At 43.7% G+C, this 21,351-nt stretch overlaps 1 pseudogene; it reads right to left on the minus strand.

The window, feature by feature from the left end:
- Positions 1–11,813: 11,813 nt before the first annotated feature.
- LOC116964801 lies at positions 11,814–19,467 on the minus strand (annotated as a pseudogene).
- Between the last annotated feature and the right edge of the window lie 1,884 nt (positions 19,468–21,351).

The raw sequence follows: 21,351 nt of genomic DNA on the forward strand, positions 1-21,351 counted from the left end.
CTCGTGGCTGGTGTCGGAGATCACCTCCTCCCCCCAATCCTCCAAGATCACGAAGACAACTAAGACGCCCTCGAAACCGTGATGAGGTGATGGAAACAGACTTATAGTTCAAAGAAGAAAATGTTATTGATCAGAGGAGTTACCGCGCGGCGCGTGACTGTTGTTCTTGGACTCTATCTTTCTGTCGCTATCGCCCCGTGAGTAAGGGTAACAAGACATCGAAGGACAACATCCAAAGGACAGTGCTGATATCTTTGGTTCTTACTTTTTCTCTTTCTGATTGTGTCGCGTGGGACTTTGCTGGATTGTTATACAGTTAATTATTTCAGGTTCTTGTTTGCTAATAAATTGTTGATTATTGTTTACAGAGTGTCTGATAGTACGGTTGACTGTGCAGTTCGGCACACAGCTCGAATTTGCTTAACACCAACAGGTGAAACAGTAGTAGCAAATTGCATGTTGGTCACAACTTGTTGGATTAACTGAACAAAGCAAGGAATAAATAACACACGGCAAAAACATTAAGGCGACAACTGCACATAGCAGATAGAATAAGAGCTGTTTTACCTATGGTGCTCTGAAAACACCCTCAATGTTAGACTCAGAATGGTGGGATGATCTATTAGGAGCTTCCTGGTGGAAAAGATTGTTGTGAATGCGTTATGCCACGTGAAAACTATGATTGTAATTGTAAGGTATTATCTTGAGAGTGTTATGATAAATGTTGGAATTGTGGAAAAAGGTTTGTTTGCAGTGACGAAAATGAAAGTAGCATCTAATAAACAATAATAGGATAAAAGAAAAAGGGGGGATTGTAAGAAACTATGAACTAAGGGTATTGTTTATTGAAATTTATGTTAAGCTCAATGTAAAGGTTAGGCGGCAAAAGACAGAAAAACTGCTTATGCAAATAGCTGCCAGACACCGCTTGTGTGAGACAAGATAACCTGTGAGACAAGATGACCGCGTGAGACAAGATAACCGCAATTGCTTACACAAACCAGATACTTGTGCAAGCAGAAGGGGTACTGATCAAAGACAACCACGAATGTAAAAATGTATAAAAAGGAACTGTTTGAACTGATCAGTACGGCAGTTGGCGGAGCGCAGACTCCCCTGTCGTCCAGCGCTGTCTTTGCTCATATTCTACTTGCTATAATTAATAAAATTATAATTGGATTATGATCCATTGTGGTCTCAATTTATAACAGTCCCAACCCTCTTCCATGGGCAGGGCCCCCTTCCCCCAGCCCAGGGGGCTCCCAGCCCCGTCCAACCTGGCCTTGAACCCTTCCAGGGAGGGGGCACCCACAGCTGCTCTGGGCACCCTGGGCCAGCGCCTCACCCCCCGCACAGGGAGGGATTTCTGCTTTAGATCTCATCTAAATCTGCCCTCTTTCAGTTTAAAACTGTCACCCCTCATCCCATCCCCACCCCCTGACCCAGAGTCCCCCCCCCCCTCTCCTGTCCCCCCTTTAAGCCCTGGGAGGCCGCTCGAAGGGCTCCCCGGAGCCTTCTCTTCTCCAGGCTGAACCCCCCCAACTCTCTCAGCCCGGCCTCCCAGGGGAGCTGCTCCAGCCCCCCCAGCATCTCCGTGGCCTCCTCTGGCCCCGCTCGAGCAGCTCCGTGTCCTTCTGCTGTTGGGGGCCCCCGAGCTGGCCCCAGCACTGCAGGGGGGTCTCCCCAGAGCGGAGCAGAGGGGGACAATCCCCTCCCTGGCCCTGCTGCCCCCCCTGCTCTGGCTGCAGCCCAGGATACAATGGCGGCCTTCATTTTAAATAAACAGCTGTCAACACTTGAATGGATCAGCTGGTGGTGTAAATGTTTCTCCATAAGTTTATTACCAGAGGCTATGGGGCAGAGAATGCAAGGTCTACAAAGTAATCAGTGTGCTCATTGCAAGAGGTATGGGCATTGGAATAGTGAATGTCCCCAACATTCAGTGGTGTTTCAGTGATCAGAAACTCCAGCAGCCCCACCAGGGAGCTGAACTGCTTGCAAGGACATCCTCTCTGCAGGGGAGAGCAGCAGGAAAAGGGCTGCAGGCAGCCCCAGCACTCGCTCGCCTCTACCACCCACCCTGCTCCCTGAGCAGCGACCGGGCAGAGGGGCAGACAGAAGGGCTGCCCCGTAATCCCAGGAGCCACGAAACCCAGCACTCAGCTGGGCAGGGCTCCCTTCTGGGGCCAGGAATGGGAACAGGGCACCAGGGCACACAGGGATCCCTACTCACCATGAGCTCAAGTCGCTCCTTGCAAGCATCCAGCACGTGGGCACAGACCCACAGGGCTCTCTCCCGTTCCCGTTCCTTGGCTGAGGTGAGCCAGCCCCTGAGGACCTGGGGCAAGGTGCACCTCTCTCATAACAGGAATCTTTTTCTCCCTGAGGTCCCTCTCCCTTCTTCTCTGGCCCCTTCCCGGCACAGCCCCCAGCCCCACCAAGCCCTGGCACTGCAGCCTTCGCTGCCCCGCTCTCTCCTGCTGCCTCTGCCCTGAGCCAGGTGCTGTTTCCCTGCCAGCATCTCCCTGCTCCAGCCTCCCCCCAGGCTGCTCTCACCCAGCTCAGGGCTGGCTCTTGGCTTTCTCTCCATCAGGACCCACCTCTCTGCCTGTCCTGAGGCTGCAGTGGCTGGGGGCTCCTGCCCCCCAGCTCAGCCCCTGGCCCCAGCCAGATGCACAGCCCTGGAGCAAGGAGCCAAAGCCCCACTTTCCTCTAGCAAAGGCATCCACCTCCTATCACCTGCTAAGGCCTCGATTCTCTGCCCCCGCAACACTTTTCCTGTTGCCCCATGGCTACTCACAGGGACCACGTAGTCAAAGCCGGCGGAGGTCACCTCTGCCTCCAGAGGGTTTCTCTGAGCAGGCCCAGATCTTCCAGGTTTCTCCCATGCAGAAGCTAAAATCAGGAAAGGAGAGCTGAGGTTCTGCATCCTGGGGGCTGCCAGGGTGCGCTGAGGTGGGATCCTGACCCAGAGGTGGGCAGGCACTGGCCGGGGGGTACCCGCATGCTCACAGCTGCCCCCACTGTCTTTTCTGTCCTTCTTCACCTGCTCCTCGTGTGAATCAGAGTACAACACTCCCATTCTACCAATCAAAAAGTCAGATGGGAGTTATTGAAGAGTACAGGATCTCACAGCTATTAATAAGACTGTTGAAGATCGTCGTGGCAAACCCATACGCATTATTAACTGAACTGGCATTTGAATTGATCTGGTTTATCATACTGGTCCTGAAAGACCTTCTTTTGCCTACCCTTGAGCCCAGAAAGTCAGTTGCTATTTGCACTTGAATGGGAAAACCCTGACTCTAGGAGAAAGGCCCAACTAACATGGACTGCATTGCCACAGGGGTTTAAAAATAGCCCCACTCTTTTCGGAAACCAATTATCCAAAGACTAGGAGCAGTGGGAGTGACCACATGGAGTTGGAGTAATAGTACAATATGTGGATGATTTATTGACAACCAGATAAATGAGAGAACTATGTATAGTATGGACAGTCAGTGTGCTAAATCTCCTCAGACTTAATGGCTATCGAGTCTCTCCACAGAAAGCCCAAGTGGCTCAGCAGCAGGTGACTTACCTTGGATACGAGGTAACTGCTGGTCAGAGGTCTCTAGGCACAGCAAGAAAGGCGGCTATCTGTCAGACCCCTTGACCACAGAGAGCTAAAGAACTCCCCACGTTCCTAGGAATGACAGGATGGTGTCACATATACAGCTACAGACTCCCGGTAAGGCCACTCTATGAACTGTTGAAATCTAGTCAGAAAGACCTCACCTGGAACAGGGGAGCAGAAAGAGCATTCCAGCAACTGAAAAGGAAGCTCATGGAGGCCCCTGCCTTGGGGCTACCAGATACTACTGAGCTATTCTGGCTGTTCTCCCATGAGAAACAGGGAACAGCCCTGGGAATCCTAGCCCAGAACATAGGACCATACAGAAGGGCAGTGGTGTACATCTCCAAACAGTAGCCTCACCACTGAAGAAAAAGCACAAACACATTTACTGTTTCCCACAACCGGCTGTATAGTACCACGAGGACTACAACAAAAGTTACAGTTATTATGACATTGCTTATATTTCTTATGTTTATTACACATTTACACGAACAATATAGGTATTTCACAGGAGGAAGGGAAATTACTTTCCCCATTTTGTTGTTGTGGGTTTTGGTTGGTTGTTCTTGTTTTGGTTTTTTTTTTTTTTTAATATAGATAGTTCAACAGCCACAACAGAATTTGGCAACAGAAAATCATTTCCAGCCTTATTTAGCAAGAAGTTATCAAGTAAACCCAAGGAAATGAAGACCTAAGGAATTCTTGGACATGAGCTGGCCACATACCACAGATCAATATAGGTATCTCTGGCACTTGCCAAATACACAGATAATCACACATTCAATTCAAAGTGGCTTGATACAGTAATTACAAACAAACCACAAAATGTAATACATGTTGCTGCTCTGCAGGCTTCACAGCAGATGCTAAGCCTCTAACAAGCAGTTGATCCTTCCCACAGCCTTACCTGGCGCTTTGGAACAGGTCTTCATTTATGTGCCTCACAGATACCCCTTCCTTGTATTACATAGCAACTACAAAGAGATTTCTCTGATAAAAGGTGGAGCGCTCATTTCCTCAGCATTTATAGTCACTACTGTTACAAGGCAAAGTTAGGCAGGTAGGGTTTTATGACACAGAATGTATTTTTTTAAGTGAACAGCACAGGAAAAAAAAAAAAAAAAAAAAAAAGGACACCACCCTCTCAGGCTTAAGCTATGGTGAAAAGCATGCCTTTTCCCTGCTCTCACACACCAGCATATTGGTAAATGGTATATTGTTTCCAACGACAGCTGATGCATCATCCTGTGTTGCCAGTCGTTTGAAAATCTGGAAAAAAGGAGAAAGACAGAGAGAGATACAGACAGACAGAGCACAAGATTCTTCTGCTCAGCTTGCTCACGCCAAGCTCTAAAACTAGCTCTCCACTCTGCTTTCAGCTGTGCACTCTTCAGCAATCAGAGCCTGAGGCAAGGAGCTGTGCAGGCAGGAGCTGGTGCTGTGCCCACTGCAGTGCTGGGAAGCAGCACAGCCTTGGCTACGTGCGGCCAGGACAGCGGAGGGGAGGATCAAGAGGATTTCTGGGGGTGCTGTGACAGCCTGATGGGAAAAGCCGACAAGTGGGGACCGGGGCACAGCAGGAGTGCAAAGGGAACACTACACAAGGCACCTGGCCCCTCCCCAGCGAAAGCAAGCACAGCCCCATGCTTCGTGACACCACACAAACTCCTCCGAGGAAGGAGGGCCGCGGCCTCTGGGAGGCCACAAGTCTTTGGCCTCTGCCAGAGCCACTTGGCCGCCCTGTGAGCAGAGCCCTGAGGCTCGCCAGGCCCGTCCTGCCCCAGCTGGAGCTGGGTGGCCTCAGGGGATGTTCAGCCCTCCTCTCCCCTCAGCCCTCCTCTCCCCACCAGCCCCAGTTTTTCCCCTGGGCTTTCCCCCCTCTCTTCAGTAAGCACTGAAGCAGTCTAGAGGCCCAGGGCATGCCCTCCTCTTTCTGCCACTTTTAGCAGCTGACACTGCTCTCTGTGCTAGGCAAAAGGCACCAATGACCGTTTCCTAACCAAGACAAAAATGCAGACTCTAACAAGCCCCACGAGTCTGCAGAGCCCCGCGAAGAAACAGTGAGGAAGGAGCCACTTCCTATCGGCACCCCGTGGGTGGCTAAAACACTTGTCATGCAGGTGGTGGGCAAATAAGAATATGAATACAGCTAGGGAAAGAAAGAAGAAAATTCATTAAAGAGAAACATGCTGAGCACACTGACTGTGTAAAGGAGAAAACCAAACAGATGCCGTTATTCAGAACTGCACACTACAATACCAGTGTGTATTTAAGAGCTTCTGAAAAGTTAATACTTCTAAAATACTGACTAAATGGTAGATGATTTTTCACAAAGATTGTTTGGCAGCTAAGGGTCACATTCCTCACCTCAAAATCTATACTCAGTTCTGGATGGGACTCAATGAAAATTGATCCAGAACACTGAGATTGTGAGCCAAGCCAGGGACATCACTAACACAGGAGAGCAAGTCTCCTACCCAGCTAACAGCTCCCACTAAATCCCTTCTGGGCTCTCCAGTTTTAAAGACATACAGGAAACATTATTAAACTATGCTGCAGGGGGGGCTGGCAGCCACTTCTGTAGCAAGGATGCTGAAGACATTTGATTTGCAGGAGGTTCATGTAAACTCAAGGACTTTGAATAGCAGGTAGTATCACGGACACCAAACTGCACCGGGACCCAGCTGGCTGTAGTTAAATACCGTTCCTCCCAAGCAGCACCTCCTCGCCACTGACCAGGAGTTGGACTCACACTGGAAACACTGTTGGCCTGTGGGCTGCTGACTTCTGAGCTGAAGTGCACACCCCCCCAGCACCACAGGGAAGAGAAAGGCCCTCCGTCTTCATCTCCTCGCTATTCCATAAAGCCTATCGGTGGGAAGAGTGGCAACAGCCCAACTGTCCAGGCGTTTAGAAGAGTTTAAGAAGTTAAAGGTCTCTGCTGTCCCCTGGGATTAGAGAAGATATGTCGGAAAATTGGATAGGCAAAATTATCAGTGGAATGGGATTGAGTCTGAGTTCAGGAATAAAGTCACCAATTGAAACTTTACTCACTTTGACATTGGTGTTCATAGTGCTTGGTTTAACTTATCATTGTTTAAAACGAGAACTAACCCGGAAAACAGAGTTTAATCAAATGATTATACAAGCAGAAGCAAGACAACGAGATAAGTCATTGAAAGATCCACCATCATATGACAATTTGGCATTCAATGAGAGTACAATTTGAATATGTGAAAGTATTGAGTATGATTATCAAAGGGGGGGAAATGTTGCAAATACCTTAATAAAACAGAATATTCTTTTGATTTTAGTTTGAAAGTATGATTTTGATTTAACATGAAGCTACAGTAGTTATGAGAATATAAAGTACACTAAGGCCCTTAGGAGTAAGCAACTAGTATGCTGTGTGCCTTGAACACTATAAGAATCGTTATGGACTCTGAATTAACACAATAGCTACTGGTTATGGATCCTGACTTGAAACAATAGGTACCAGAAGAAACTGGTTTGGTTGGGAAGATCGGCCAAGGGAAAGGTGAGCGTTAGCCAAAGATGGAGTGATCATGTGCAAGGATGGAGTTCAATCAGCCGACACAGTGATGAAGACTATCGACGAGCACCAGAGGACCCCTGTCCAGTATAACCACGCATGCGTTAGGGACATTGGCATATGATAATAATTTCCAGGAAATAACATGAATATGCTAATCATTGCCCTCCCCCCATTCTATTGAAATCAATCAGTAAAGATGACCAATGATTTCTGTAGAATAGGAAGAGAGGTAAGGTGAGGTAACTGAAAGCCAATCATTATAAAGGTCAACTTAAACTTTATGAATTTTGTTGATCTTATGTAACTACGACTCTGCTGAAAAAGTGTATAAATATGTGGTGCTTTGTACCTGTCGATGAACACATCTTTGGCGGAGTTATCCCCCGTGTTCCCCAGCGCTGGAATAAAGAAGTGCCAGCTTATCTGCTTTGGGTAGGTAAGTTCTATTTGCGATTGAAACCGCTAACAGTATTCTGACTCACATTCTATCAGTAACCCATACTTCAGAAATTTATTAATTGGACCCTCCATTCCTTTGCGGTCCTTTAGTCACAAAGGCTATTGCCTCCTCTGTACTGGTCCCTTTCCTTCTTTAAGTTTTATTACTATAGGGGGTACGTTCTTGGCTTTCCCTGGCATCCCAGTAGCCCACACTCCTAGATAGGCCTGTTCAATAATTTCTTGAACTTCCGGTGCCAATTTATGTGTCTTTTCTGGATTCATCAGAGGCAGACTAAGCACCTCTATCAACCTTCGATCCCTTACCTTAGACTCCATTTTCCCTTTCTGCTTAAAAGTAATTTCTGCTCCCAATTGTTCTAATAAATCTTGCCCTAATAAGGATTGAGGGGAATTTGGCAAATAGAGAAACTGATGTATTCCATTCTATTTTCCCAATTTATAGGTAAGGGGGTTTGAAAAGAATGCCTCTTCCTGTTGGCCGGTGGCTCCCACTACATTTACAAAATTGTTGCTTATGGGTGCTAATTCTTGATTAAGGACAGAAAAGGAGGTACCTGTGTCGATTAGAAACTCTACCTCCTTTTCCTGCCCCCCTAGCTTAATGTTAACCAGGGGATCTGCTAAGGTAGATACCCCAGGTCCCTGTCAATCCGATGTACCCGTTCCTGCTACTAAAGCTGGTGGGGCAGAGGAACATTTAGGGCATTCATTTTTCCAATGTCCTTCTTCCCGACAATAAGCACACCGATATCTTCCCAACATCCATCCCCCACCTCATCCTCCCCGCATACCAAAGCCTCCATTTCCAAACTGCATTCCTCTTCTATCTCCTCTAAATCCCTCGTTAAATACTCCTCTTTGCTCTAAAGCTGCAATAGTAGCCTTAGCCATAACCTTAGTGTTCCCTTTTCTTTATCCTCCCGGTTCCTGAAAACCCTCCACGCTTCCTCTAAATTTTTTTCTAAGTCCCTTATGTTAGGTTCCTTTACTTCTGGAGCTTTTTCTTATATCAGTAGCTGATTGTCCCAAAACCAGAGACCAGCTGCTGTCGCCCCACATCGGATGAAGGGTCCAGGGTGGTACATTTTCTCATGGCTGTCCTTAACTGGTCCAAAAATTCTGTTGGAGTTTCTTTTGACCCTTGTTTGGCAGTGTAAAGTGCTGACTGTGGGGCAGGGTTTGGCTGCTCTCAGCAAAACCCCCAGCACTGCACAATTGATAGAAGGAGAGGTCCTGGAACTTGTCGGCCACAGGCATTGGGAGGGATAAGAGAATAACTTTGTTTAGAAGAAACAGAGTGCTGGCTCGATGTTTACACAAGAGTCATGGGTGGGTGAGGCTGTAAAAAGCAATCACCCCGTAAAAGAGGAACTATTGTCTCTGTCCAAGATAGATTGTTGTAGATTAAGTGGGTGCTTAGAAAAATGCCTTTGGCATTAGCCAGTCTGTGAATGCATACTGTGGAATATAAACCGATCAGTCTTTGGCATGTTCTGAAGAAACCAAATAGTTTGTAACACCTCATCTAGGAACTAGTATAAATGTGAAGGATCATAATGTGACTGACATTCTGCTTGCATCAAGCTGCTGTCCCGTCTCTCAATCGCGGCAGCTGACCACTGAACAGCTTTTGGGATTGTATTGTCTGGCCCCAATTTAATCCAATCTCTCTATCTCCGTAACATTCTATAGTCATTTCTGTCATTTGGATCCCAGTGCAGGTCACCTACATTCCCTTGCAATGTTCCACCAGTAGTCTGGGCTTGCACATGGGTTCGAGCTGTTTTTAAAACTTTCTCTGTCTCAGTCATTTCTCCCAACATCAAATCCACATCTGACCAATCAGAGTCTTGACTCTTGATTATTAATTAGTATCTCCTTCCTACTCTCGCAGGATCATCTCAGTACCCTTTAACTATTCCTCTCCAGTTTTCTAAATCATTCGGGGAGGATGGGACCGTTACCTTTGCTGACCCATTTGCACCCATTACTTCCCTTAAGGGAGCAAGGAGTTGTGCCTCCTTTGGGGTTTTACTCCGGATGCGTGTCATAACTGGAGTGGGGGCAGAGGCACTAGTTCCCCCTTTTTCCTCCTCTCCACTGCTACTACTCCTGCCATTCTGGGTCAACAGGGATGATACTGGGGATAGTGGAGGAAAAGCAGGGGGAGGCAGGAAAGGCTGTACTAAATCCTCCTGTCAATCCTCCACCTCCCCCGGCTCGTCTGACAACTTTCAGCCATCACTGCCCAGTACTACATGCAGAACATCACCTCCTTAGCTTTGCTTGTTCCTGTGTCTCAGGTTTTTGTGCCTTTTCCAAGGACAAAACAAGAGAGTCCTGAGGTGCAATATTAATTCCACAATCCTTCTGCCACTCTGGGTGGCTTTGTAAGAAACTATGAACTAAGGGTATTGTTTATTGAAATTTATGTTAAGCTCAATGTAAAGGTTAGGCGGCAAAAGACAAAAAAACTGCTTATGCAAATAGCTGCCAGACACCGCTTGTGTGAGACAAGATAACCTGTGAGACAAGATAACCTGTGAGACAAGATGACTGCGTGAGATAAGATAACCGCAATTGCTTACACAAACCAGATACCGCTTGTGCAAGCAGAAGAGGTACTGATCAAAGACAACCACGGATGTAAAAATGTATAAAAAGGAACTGTTTGAACTGATCAGTACGGCAGTTGGCGGAGCGCAGACTCCCCTGCCGTCCAGCGCTGTCTTTGCTCATATTCTACTTGCTATAATTAATAAAATTATAATTGGATTATGATCCATTGTGGTCTCAATTTATAACAGCTTCACAGAGTGAAAAACATATCAGCATGCATCACTTCATCCCATTTCTTTTCCCTTCATAAAAACAACATTAATTGCAGGAGGGTATTATAATTTAAATTATAAATTAAAAGGCCATTTTTCCCAATCTTCCAGTTTATATAGGGGCCACCACTGATTACAATATTTAATTAGAGTTTTCTTATTTCCACTACCTCCCAATGGTTCCTCTATTTCTTTCCCATGTGCCAGAATACACCCTAAGGGACTTTTCTTTAGAATGCTGCCGCTCTGATTTCTACCCATTTTATGAATCTAATGACCGATATAAATCAACTGGAAATAATAGTGGGGGGGATTTTAACACAAGCAGGGAGGATAGGATAAAGATTTAAAGCACTGGCACAAAACAACAAACAATTATATTTACTGTTATCTCCACCCGTTCCTAATTCAAGACACATGAAAGTTCGTATTACCAAACTTATAATCATTTCTCAGCTCACGTCCTTATATCCATATTCCAAATCCAAATACCAAAACCACAGCCAATACAGAATAAAACAAACACCAAATAACCAGAAGTGTATTCGGGTCTAGTTACCCGAAACACCCAGCTCAGTGTGGGACATCTCCTCACAACTTATGGCTCTTTTGTCCAGAAGACTGGTCCCAATACCAGAAAACCAGAAAAAAAAAAAAAACAAAAAAAAAAACCACCAAGCCTTATTGCTCAAGTAGTCCTTGTCTGCACCTGAAGTGATCCGGATGGGACGAGGAGTCCCTCCAAGAGAAATCTCCGGGGGTACCCCAGGGAGTCATCCTCTCAACGAGTGAAGCAGCCAGGCAGAGATTGTCCCATCTGGGTCGCCAAAATGAAGCCGAAATTCAGTCTCAAAAGCCAAAATAGCTATTAAGCAGGTATTCTTTATTCCACCTGTCAGACGCCTAGGGGATCATTTCTCCTAATATGCGCACCACCATAGTGGAGTTTATGATATTTATACACAATTCACTTACATGTTCATGTGATTTTTAAGAACTAATTGCAATATTCATTACTTTTCCACACTGTCTTGACAGACAGGAATTTAGTCACCAAATGCGCACGCCAGTTAAAAATCATCACTTTCCATTATACAGATAAAGTTCCAAGAGAAGGACATAGAGGGTTACTGAGTCCTGGCTCCCTTTCCTATGGGAGTGATCTTCTACAGGAACTCAAATAGTCAAGCTGCAGCTGCTTGCCTTACTAGTGACACAGGGTAAAACAGGGAAATGAAACTAAGTCTTGGAAACAATGTGCAAGTTAAAGCCTCCCTAAGTTGGTTTTCTTCCCACACGCCCCCCCCCCCCCCAAAAAAAAATACAGCATGGTGCAGCTGCAGCACATTTAGCGACTGCCTATAAGCTCATCAGGCGGCACCTTCTGGTCTTGCCTTTGATCTTCCACATCTAAGTCTTCATCATCCTCATTCAAGAAATCAAACTCCTCCTCTTCATCCAGATCATCAGAATCCAGCTCTTCTGAGTCTGCCCCTACATATATATTATTTTGTGTCAGTACAGATAGCAAACAAATCAGCACAGCGACCATGGGTGACGGATGGATGACCCAGGAAAGCCAAATAACCATGAGATATTCTGACAAAAGAAACAAAGAAGCAATCTCACCTAAAACTCTGTCTAACGCTTTTGTAAAAGAATCTACATCAAAGGTAACATGGGATTCAACAGGTGACCTGATATCTAAAAAAAATTTTAAATAAATAAAGCTTTTAGGCTTGCATAAGCTGACACAGACATAACCCATACGGCATACAGATTTCTCTCGAGCCCAGACTGAAGTTGGAACATTTGAACTGATGGTCTTGGAAGTGCTTAGAAGTCTGAGGACTGTATGAACTCGGAGCGAAACAGCAACTGGAGGAGTTCCTGGCATGAAAGAGAAAATAAACCCAACAACTTTAACTGTTTGTTGTGGTCAAATAAAAATTGCACTGAAGGGAACCAAAATAAACATGCCTGAATCTTTCTGGAACAAAGTGGTGGTGTTACACCTCAGACAGAGATTTAAAAAGCTGAGAATCTTGGAGGTCTCCTGCCTAGAAAGAACACCGCAGGCTTCATTCTAGTCTCTTTTAAGGCTCAGTGGTTTGCCCTCTTTTTTTTTTTTTTTTTTTTTTGTTCCTTTATTTTTTAAATAACTGAAAAAAGTCCACATTATAACTCAGACATTGACACTAACAGTAATTAAAAAGGATCAAACAATTAAGAGTATAAATTGAGTAGACCCTTATACGCTTGATACAGTCTACACAGCATTATTTTCTCAATATTAAAGCTACTAAAAAGAACTTGGACAATATGCTCCTACCTCACCCTTTGGTTTTTAAAATTAAAGGCCTGTCCACACCACAGTCACACACACTTTCTTAACTCCAGCACTTAATCTAGCGCCATTCTGCTGTTGCCTAACTAGTTAGGTATCTTCAGTTAGCACTCTCACTGTTGGGAACAATGACAGGGATCCACAGTGATTTCATTCTCTGCTCCTGCTTCTAGGTGTACAGTATGTGCTTTAGGTGTGGAAAAGCAGGCCTAGTATATTCAAAATACTAATCTACAGGAAATCTAAATTCAACTGTACCACAAAAATCAATAGTCTTAATTCACAGGTTCCCCCAACTTAAGTTTCATTTTTATTTCTTCACAGCTTCATCAGTAGAATCTTAGTCTGAACAGTCCTTCATGGCAGAAAAATTTCAGCACAAATGAACTTGAGATGTGCATTTTAATAACAGTGCTAAGAGCTATCGTAATGAACAACACCAAGCCTTCAATTTAAAAGGGTTAAAATTTTAAAAACCACAAAACCAACCTAAGTAAGAGTGCTGGAAAATAACACAGCTTCCAGCATTTTTACCTGCACCACTGTCAGAGTGGTGACCAAACTGGTTTAAAAGCAACTACATATTCACTGGTAACAGGGGTTTGTTTCAGGCCTCTGCTACGCAGAACGCTTTCAAACGTTGATTCTGCGCATTACAGAATCAACCAAAGGGCTACAGCAGAATGAAAACACATTCTACACCACACACCAAACTTAAAAATACTACTGCCGTGGCATTTCTGCTCCTTCATGTGGTGAGACTTTGGATACAAAAGCCTTCATACTTTCAGCAACTGCTTCCAAGTCGTATTTCTGCTCTTCCTCATTTGAGGAAGGAAGGGACTCATTTCTTGCCTCCTTCAGCATCTGATCTAGATCATCTGCTGTAATCTCCAGCCAACTGTCATCTGAAAGCATATAGGACATATTTGTTATTCGGCACAAATCTGTCAGCCCACAATGGCCACAAAACCCAATCCAGATGGCTGAGAGTACTGCTAGCATTTTGTAGCTTGTTTTTGCACTGTTAAGTTTTCGTGCTGATACAAAATAACACGGGGTATAAGGCAGAAAGAGGCTGAGAAGAGTGTTCGGATTTCATTTTACTACTTTAAAACTCTGCTTTACATGCAGCTTCAAACTAGCAGAAATTGTTGTAGCCACAGGTAAACCTTCTGCCACTAAATGAACGAAGAAAAGGCTTACACTATAAAGGGAGACCATCCACTACAATCATTAATGCTGAATGTTGGATTTGCATGCTAAGGGATCATTCAGAAATACAGATGTGATCTGTGCTACACGCTGGCAACAACTGCATTCCTGTGACATGAGTGAAAAGAACCTATTATATGAAGTTTATGCTGGTCTTGTATTGGCCATCAGAGGAGACCAGATAGTAATTAACTTTGTACTGTCAGTACTGGAATTGATTTATTATTATTCTTAAATGTTTAAATGCCTCCTGTCTGGTATCCAGTTGACACAAAGGACTTGATCTGGTATAAGTGTGCATGGTGTTATCAATCTAGTGGTATCAAACCACAAACTGGACTGCGTATTTCACCAGTTCACAGCCCCGAGCTTATACAAACGAACTGGTTGCCTTCATCTTAAATGATGGCCCATGAATAACACCTCCAGCAGTCACATGGTAGGAGACTAAATCGATAAAGAGACTGGTACAGTGCTGTGAACATTCACCCTCTTCCCCAACAAATACTCATTTGTGATAGGAACAGTCCACCCCCCATCCGGCTCACCATCCTCTGGAGGAACACAAGCTGCTTCTCTCTCAAATTCCTTCAAAACAACAGTTGTTGTCTGTAGCAAGATTTCATCACCTGGGCTCACTTCAAAAGAGCTAGAAGAAAAAAATTCCATTTACTGAAATGGATTTTTACTAGCATTACAATACCAGTGGCATCACAGACACTACACGAAAGTTTTCACTCCAATTCCTCACGATTCCTTCTGTGCAAAGACATCAAAAAGGTAAGTGAATCTGGGGGAAGTACCAGAATACTACACCAATAGTATTACCCAAACCTGACACGCTCAGTTACTGTTATTCCTTGTTGATGGCTCCAAAGCAAATTTCTCATGCTTCTTTTGTTATTTATATTTATTTTGCTTTGGTAAACATTACGACTGCCAGATCCCAAACAGCACAAGACTGGAAATTCAAGCAACTAACAGTCAAGATATTATGAGTTGGCAAACCCTCAGATATTTTTGTAATGATTTATTTTTTGGATATGATCTTTTGGAGAAATCTACAGCCAGCTGCCTCTCGTAAGTAATGGAGACAGATTACTCCGTATTTCTTATTCACTAAGACTGATTTTCAATTAAGCTTTTAAACACTTTCTACAACCAACCAGCCAAATGATGCTTTTCAGTCACCTCTTAACCCACTTGGAATAGCTTAGCATTTTACAAAACCAAGATAAATAGTTACTCAAGCAGTAACTTCTACTAGTAGAGTATTCTAGAGGAATTAATACCCCTATGCCTTAGCCACAGCACCTATGTTAAGTGTACAGTGGAGAAAAGGGTTCAGGTTTTTTGTAACAAGTATTAAAAAAGGTAAATTGAAGTACTTGCAGGTACTGTGTATGGTTACTCATGAATTTCAAGGAGCTCTTACCTTTCTGGCTTGGTAACAGACTGTTGGAAGTAAACTTCTGCCCTGTGCAGCACTTCCAAGTATTTAGCAGATCCTTCCATTTCTCCCTATTTAATGCAAGCCACAAGTATGAATCTAAAGAATTCTCCCTCCCCTTCCTTTCCACAGACATGCTTTGTAACAATGACTATTTGTCAGACAGAAATTTAGTTCTGAGAAAAATCCAAACAAGTAATACTGCTGTGCCATGTATGCTTGGAACAGAATATAGGAAAGGGGCGTAAGGTGTTTTCACTGTCAAATATGAATTGAAGTCTTGTGCTACAATATCATATGGTGTACACTAAAAACAATCGAAGAAATTACTGATCCTTACAACACGGTGTATTTACCATGCCCAAGTTACAATTGTGCAAGGATTGTGAATGAATCTCTTGGTTTTGGGGAACTACCCATACAAGTGGCATTGCAGTACTGTAAGCATATCCCCCTTCTCTTATATTTACCAGATATTAACCTAAGCATCCCGAGTTGTCCCATTCTATAACCTTCAAATAAGTAGTCAATTTATGACCAATTTGTAAACTTCAAAGAAGCAGTTAAAGGCATCTTTTAAAAAAAACAAAACAAAAACCCCCACACAAACAAAAAATACACTTACATGGCCCCAAATGTATCGATGGGTGTTAAGTATAGATATTCAAGAATATTTAATTCTAAATGCATGCAAATGAAATGTAAAACAGTTAAAACAGTTATACTGAACACAGCCACACTGTGGTTTTCTTTATTCGAGTGTATTTCCACTTTCTTTAGATGAATAAATTCATCCTCAAATCCTGCCTTTTCAATTTCCAAAAGAAATTAACTCATTTCAAAGGGGAACAAACTGCACAGATCTCCTGTAGAGACATCCATTAATTTCCCACAGACAGAAGCAACAGATTTCTTGCCCTGTTGTAACTACTTACACAAGTTCAAGAGCTAAAACATGTTTTTCCTGGCATGTTTAAAAGACAAACACACACACACAACTACACCTTGAAATAATTCTTTTCCTTCAGGTTGCTGAGGAATCTCGCCCACAGGGGACCGCTTAACACATTTCTCTTGGAATCAGGAGATACTTTACTGCACTTGGAGCACAAGATTTCAAAGCCATGGGCCTGTATAAGAGATGCAACAACATGAGACTCTCCAGATGTGTCAAATTTAAGTGCACCTTTAAATGACCGCGTAAAGAACTGACTGCCATCGAGCTCCTGATACTGCCCCTTGAGAGAAGTAGGTGCCAAACCCAATTATATGTCAGGGAGCAGTATCTTGCTTTAGAAGTTGAAATCTGTCTTTCTGCAACAATAATGGTTCATTCTGACTTCGCAAAGTTTCTCTACATGGGAAAAGCAACCTAGAAGACAGGTCTGTAGTGCACAAGCTACTCCTCATACAAGCTTGAAGGCTTGACCTGTACTTGTAATCTATGTAAGTACAAGAGTGCTCTAGCCTGTAAAAGAAAGCTCCCACAATACTTCCAGAAAAATGGTAACTGAATTTGCTCGCATTATTCTGTGCAAGCAGGCAACTTACAAGCAGAGTAATTTCTTGGACATAGGTAAACAAGCAAACTAAAGACTAAGTACAAAATGCATAAGAAGTAATTACCAGCTTCATGCCCAGTTCATAGGCTTTGTATTGAGGGTGAGATGGGAGGGGCAGGGTGTATCCACTGCGTCTATCCAGAACAAACTTCTGCTGCACCAGCTGTGCATAGAAACACACTGTGAAAGTAACCTGAAAAAGCCCCAGCAAAAGAAAATAACTTGCTGCAGTGTGACTGTGCTGTGTACAGGCATCAACTTTCCACCAGCTTTCTCTGAATTTTGTTTTAAATCACCCATATACCTGAGATTGTAATCAAAATACATCTTCGATACGTTTGCTTAAGATATGTTGCTTTTCAGATCTAATGAAGTATATTCCAAGTTGACATCTCTAAATAAACACGAACTTCATTCAGTTTAAAGACATTTAAAAAGATCCTCAGTATTCAGGCCACCATGGTATATTTTGAAAAATGTAAGGGCTCTTTTCAATTAACAAAACCAAAGCCGAAATTTCAAAAACAGTCAAGAAATCTACAATTTGACTCCCAAACTTATTTTCAGGAGCCTAGCGGTATAACTCTGTTATGCAAACATATCCAATACAACACTGCTTGGACAAGGAACATAAACCACTTCCTAAAGTAGCTTTCACAGAGCTGCGTAAGCACGGCTGAGAAGGGGAAAAGCCTTGGAATGAACACCTAGGGGTAGTTAGGAGCAACTCCTGGTGTTGGCTGGCAGTGCTGTCAGACTGCTCTGATCACAGAACTAGATGAATTTCCTTAGCGAGCGTTCCAGCAGAGGAGCTACTAACAGTAACCTCCAATTTCAGAAGCACTTCTGATTAGCCATTTGAAAGCCTAGCTATGCCAATCTGAAGGCAGAAAAGCTATTTAACAGAAAGAACTGGAAATGCATGTCTAGTGTCAAAATTAAAAAATAAATCAGAAAACATTCTATTTTAACAATTAAGTCCACATAGTTGTATCACTTGACCACAGAACCTTCGTCACTTACAGAACCTAATTCAGTGACAAGTTTCATCAGAAGGATCACTTACTATAGTCACCACACGCTCGTCTGGAGGGAAAGTCTGAAAAGAGCCACACGCTCATAAATCCACAGGCTCTCGCAGGTGAAAGGCCTGGACTGCTGCAGCCACCAACGAAGGGCGCTGCCTCAGCACTGCCACAATGCCTGCTGGAAGGTAGCACTGGGCTCGGTGAAATGAGGCCTGAATTTTCTCAGGATACCTGTATTGTACAATAACAACATAGTGTAGTAAGTGCATCGCAAGCTGAAACCACTCTTTAAGCTAATATTCCCATTTTCACTTTAATACTAATCTGTATTATGGGCCAAACGCCAGATGATTATTCTAAACTAAAGTTAAAACTCCGCTAATCTAACACCTGGCATGTCTGTTTATATAGAACTATACATGGCTAATAAAAATTTAATCCCCACATTGGTAAAATGAATCACTGTGAATTTGACTAACATGTCCTACTACACAGCATCCTTCGATGCACCAGGTGTAGAAGTCATCTGGCTCGTGCTGTCAAATCCTTGCAAAAAATAACTTATGGTGCTGAATAGACCTGTGAGAAGCTATCGCTCTGAAAAGAGTGATGGTTCTACACTTTAGTTTACAATCCTTTTTCTCCCTCCTCAAAGGGCTCCTAAAGGCCCAAAGAAATTCCAGATTTTTCAGTACAAGAAGGATGTGAAGGCAGAATAACTTGTCCTTGTCAGGTGTGGCATCACAGCAGTGAACCAGTTCCAGAGCCCCCAAATCACAGCACAGCCTACAGGGCACTGGTCCCCCTCTTCAGAAGAAGACCACAGAAAAAACACTAGTTTCTGAAAAGGAAGCCACTTTATCACACCTAACAGGAAAACGACTGAATACAAGAAAGCACCCCAGACAGCCCAGAATCAAAACTCACTGTTGCACAAGACCAAAGTGAAACACCCACATACCCACTGATGCGCTTCTACACTGCTGTTGGGATGGGCTCTGCAGCCAGGAACTCCTCTGAACAGGTGGACAACAGCGTCACCGCCTGCGAGACTGTCAGAGTGGTGGCAGATAGGTCACATTCCTGCTCCTGGGTCTCTGACAGCGGGATGAGGTGCAGCTCCTGAAACTCTGGGACTAGCAATCACCCACAGCAAGCTGATGTGGCTGCAGAATGAAAGTCTACTGCAGACAAGACTAGTTGCACATGTGTACACCAGTGTTACAGTCAACCAATGAACCTTACTTATTTCAACTTTACCAGCAGAGATTTAGGTTTTTTACCTCATGGCACACACAAGCTCTAGTCTAGTCAGGCGAAAGGGAGTTTGTTCAGAGACTACAGGAGAGAAAAAGTTAACTTTTGTGCCCCAGAGCAGCTTTTTTTTTAAGCACTCCCTGTTAACTTAACTTTGTTTTGATGCCAAGTATCACCTCCACCTGGAAAGGGTGGCACAGAGAGCAGGGGGTTAGGTGCACGTCCTGAAAACTAGCTCCGTCAAGACAAATGATGCTGGATTAATTTCATCGCAGTGGTTTGGGACTCCTTGCAGAGTTGTCAGCATTTCCCACATAAAAATACACTAACAAGATAGGAGTGAAGCTGCAAAAGTTAATGGAAGCTGCAAGGGTTAAGGTAGCAAGTACATGGGTGACTGTCAGAGGACAGGAGGGGTCTTTTAGCTTGTTGAGTAGCTGAGCAGCCTCCTACCACTTACAAGTGGTACAAGAGGCAACTGAAAGGCACTAAACTGAATTAACTGGTTTTTAAGCAAGACAGGAATGGTTCCTACTGAAACCTGCTCCCTCCCCCGCCCCCAAAAATCCAACCCCAGTATCTTTAAATGCAAGCTGAGTTTTGACTGATGTATTAACAAAAAAAATATTGAAATCAGCAGAAGAACTTTGTAGACTTGAACACTTCATGAAATATCAAGGAATACAGTAGTTGCCTGCAATGCAGCAAATGTGAAAGCATAAAATTTGCCCCTTTTGGATGGCCAGGCACTTGTCTCAAACTTGCCTAAGTCATACGTAACACAGTTGATATTAGAATAAAAAAAAAAAAACAAAACACCAACAAAGAAAAGCATTTTAGTTTTAAGCTAAAGGAGATGTATTTGGAACTTAGTTTTAATACCTTTCAAAAGTCCTAAAGTTGTACATGATCTCTGTTTATTAGGTCTTCAGCTGCATGGTTCTCTGAAAGCCCACAGTCGAAGTGGATCATTCACAAAAAGCAAACAGGGGTTCTAAACTTGCCATGGAGAAGTGTCCATCCATGGCCAGAGTCATGCACCAGCTCTCATTCTCAGCAATGTCAACATTGTTTACAGCAGAGTCTTCAAACACCCATCCTTATGAATAGTTATGTTTTTATCAATCTAAGAAGCAGTTGCCAAAGATTAGAAGGGGTATACTTAAAACATTCCATCTGCCACCAATAGAAGTAGTTATACTCCAGTGGAAGGGTAAATGGACTCCAGTGGGCACTAAAGCCTAACTCCTAGAAAATCCAGACAACACACTCAGCCACTGTTGTTTTCCCATTACTGGCTTATGACCTGTTCATCTTGTTACAGGCAAGTACTGCAGAATCTGACAATTTTTCTGTTAGCTCTACAGAAGATGAAAGATTTTCCATAACAGCAGTAATTTAAATGTTAAAAGCTGTATTTAAATGTTTAAAGCAACATTATACTATCAGAAGCAAGCACTACACGTCGCTGCTTCTACAATTCAACTTAGACAAGTTATGAATCCTGTAATAACTGCAGCAGATATCAACGCAGTTGTATAAAAATAAGGTAGCAAGCCAGCTGAGCAGAACTGATGACTTTCAGGGTAGCACACTAGTGACTCTTCCTGTGTTACATACTTGGACCTCTTCCTCACTGACTGAAGGTGGAAGAGGCAGAAGGGACTCTTACTGCAAGTAGTTCCAGACAGTATTCAAAGAAAGTACATTGCCTTCCTGGCGGGATATTTCATGGTAATTTTGCAAAATAGGTCGGTCTCCCTTTCTAAAAATGCCTGCAATTACCGAAGATTTCTGTATTCTGCCATGAGGCTCCAAACCCACAGATGCAACGACGTTGTTAGTAGATGGGTTCTGCACTGTGACAGATGTATCAGTGGTATTTGCTGCAGTTGCCCTTGTGGCTCCAAATTAGACAAAAACATGAAATACATGCTTCTAAGTGATTAGCTGAAGGTCTTACTCCCAAACAGTAAACTCCAGATGACAAATAAGCGTACAGATGAGGTGAGGATAACCACTTCATG

This window comes from Tyto alba, unplaced genomic scaffold (genome assembly GCF_018691265.1).
Source record: "Tyto alba isolate M040663 unplaced genomic scaffold, T.alba_DEE_v4.0 Super-Scaffold_5, whole genome shotgun sequence".
NCBI classification, from domain to species: domain Eukaryota; kingdom Metazoa; phylum Chordata; class Aves; order Strigiformes; family Tytonidae; genus Tyto; species Tyto alba.